This window comes from Octodon degus, unplaced genomic scaffold, assembly GCF_000260255.1.
Source record: "Octodon degus isolate 3935 unplaced genomic scaffold, OctDeg1.0 scaffold00074, whole genome shotgun sequence".
Taxonomy (NCBI): Eukaryota; Metazoa; Chordata; class Mammalia; order Rodentia; family Octodontidae; genus Octodon; species Octodon degus.
Window position 1 is genome coordinate 5,311,401 of NW_004524650.1, and position 2,935 is coordinate 5,314,335.

Below are 2,935 nucleotides of genomic sequence, written 5' to 3' on the forward strand. Positions count from 1 at the left end.
TCAACTTTTCTAAGGAGTCTCCATACTGATTTCCATAATGGTTGCACCAGTCTACACTCCCACCAGCAGTGGAGAAGGGTTCCTTTTTCCCCACAGAAGAAGGCATGTTTTTAACCACACACCAGATGACAAAAATTGAAACTGGAGAAAGCTTTTCTAAGGTCTCTACTTCTTATTTTACAAAACACAACAAAGGCTTGAGAAATGTGGTCCAGTCACAGAAGACACTAGAAAAGGTAAACAACATTTAAGAGAAAGCATTCTCTGAAGATTCATTTAGAACCCAATAGGAAATGACTTACATTTCACATACAACCAAGTATGCAAGTTTCCTGTACTTGTTTTCTCGGGTTTTTTGGTTTGTTTGCTTGCTTGCTTGTCAATTTTTAGAGATTCTCCTTTGTGCAGAAAAGCACAAAGAAACGACCAAGACCCACTGTCCTTCACGGGGCAGCACTAGCTTTCCTCTTCCTCCCAGGACACTTAGCACAATAGGAATTCACCAATGCTTGCTCTGTGCTTTGGCCAGATTGTTGCATTCCTTGAAAATGTAATTACAAAAGAAAGAACAAAAACTAACAGGAAGATAAAAGGGGCCATCTCATCCTTTAAAAGTGGAGCTCAAGGCTGAATCAGATTTACAGAGGCGCATTCCACTCAAGCAGCCACCAGGGAGGAGCTGAGCATATTCGAAGGCTCCCTGTGTGACAGTCACGATTCATTTTGCAAAAGAGTCCAAATCCCATTGGAACATTATGGTCAACAAAACACAAAGATCCGCTCCATGCAAACATTCTGGGTGGTTTTATAGACCTCTCATTTTACAGCTTTTGATTTGAGGTAATTTCCAAAAATGCAGCTCCTACATACGAGCACCAACTACAGCAATATATAATGTCTATCACCAATCAGGAAAATAAAAATATGTAACAATGCCAACTTCACCTACCTCACTGGTACACACACACACACACACACACACACACACACACACACAGTCCCTTTCAGGACCATTCTGCACAGAGACTGGGTCTCACCCTTGTTCTGAGTGTTCATTAGTGGCTCTTTCCAGACAAATGTGTCTTTGCTAAGCACTGTTGCCACGATGCAGCAGCCCCATCACTATCAAAGAACACAGTACAGTGTAGAGGGCCATACATGCAGGAGCCTTGCAGTGATTTACCCAGCCTAAGTGTAGATTATCTTCCCTGCAAAATAAAGTGCAGAGCACCTCTTATCAAATAAGATGCATACGATTTAGACGGCAGTGACCACAGTGAGCCTAGCATCTGGCTGAACATACTGCACACACAGAAGCTGACTACCCCTGATGAGGTCTAGCCATGGCCTTCTCTCAGACTAGGGTGGGGCCTCTCACAGCCTGTTCCTGAGACACTGCTACACCTGATGCCTCTTACTATGTGCTCATTAGAACTATGGCAGAGGACAAAATGTGCATAAGTCCCCTAAATTTCTCAGCATGAATTAATCCCACTAAGCCAAATCACCCTATTCAGCCTTTTCAACCCTAGAGCCTTATGTAATAGCTGGTGCTAGGGTTGAGCCTGAGGACTCCTGAACTGTCTTCTCCCCAAGATCTGTAAGCCCTCTGTAGTGTCCCCAATTCCATCAGCAACAAGCTTATTTGGGGGGAAACCAAGGAACCAGTGGGCTGCAGTGCTACATCCTGCAGTCAAGCCCGAGGTAACAGTGACAGTGGCAGCCATTAGCCTTTTGCATGTTCACTGGGGTCGGATACAGAGGTCTTTCCTTAACCCTTAATTCCCAGCTGTGAGCGTCAAACATCCTTAGTTCAATCATGGAACTGTTCTACTCTCTAATGAACCTTTCAGCAACAAAATGTCCTAAGTTGTTACACTGAATTCTTTTATAATTCAATTACTTATTGATGCCAGAACACTGAATTAAATTAATTAGGAGGCATGGCTTGAAAGTCATGCTCAATTTAACAGCAGATAAAGGGTCCACAGTGTTCTCAATATTATTAAGAATCTGCTCTCTTCCTTTCAGCCCTTCCTTTTTTGGTTTTCTCTGATGCACGGGGAATCATTAGCGCTTAACCACGCACTCTCAGCCCCACCACTACCACCTCTTCAAGGTGTGATGGGCAGCACAGGCTTTTTTCCAAATATTCCCAACTGAGCCATAATAAAAGAATTTAGGAAAAGTAATGATTTATTTGTATAGCTGTTTCAGACGGAATCACCAACAAAGACAGCAGTAGAAATAGAAAGGAGATGGTGAACAGGAATACAACTCAACCAGAAGGGTGACAAGATCACACTAACAGGCCTGCGCTAGAAGGATACTTTCAGATTTTAAGGACTTGTTTCCAAAAGTCTAGGACAGGATCAGGCACTAAAAAGAAAGCAGTCCCATTACTCCAATAGATTCTGAGCACTTAGAACATAACAGTGCTGCTTAATGAAGGTATGAACGCACGAAGGAGTAAAGAAGGGTGACAACCCCACTATGCGAGCACAAGACCGCGCAACTCACTCCGATGGCTTCCTGGGTCCAGCACACCTTACACTACCTTCTCAATGGTGTAAGCCTACGGTGGGAAAAAAATGTCACCAGCAGTTACACTGTGACATTAGGACAAACCCAATGGCCCCCGAAGTGCACTTCATACACTTGTAAGATAGAGAAATGTGAGCATTTCTTCTTCTAAACGGCCGTTTTTGTTTTTTGTCCCCCTCCCCCTCGCCGCCACCCCCCCCCCCCCCCTTTTTTTTTTTTAAGCCAACACAGAGGGTTAAGTTTTAGCTCTTATCCAACCGCAGGCAGGAGAGGGAAGGAGGAAAGCGGGTAGTGCGGCGGCGCGGCGACCGCAGCTCGGGCGCAGACGGGCCCCGTGCGTTGCCCGCAGCGCCCCGCAGCCCGGCTCCGCGCCCAGGAACGCGTGGGGACG

The 2,935-nt window shown here is 45.3% G+C and overlaps 1 protein-coding gene across 1 annotated transcript in view; it reads right to left on the minus strand.

Annotated features, from left to right (window-relative positions):
* The window catches only part of Rwdd3 (RWD domain containing 3), a 14,985-nt gene that overhangs the window by 11,726 nt on the left and 324 nt on the right, over positions 1 to 2,935 (minus strand). The window lies entirely within an intron of this gene.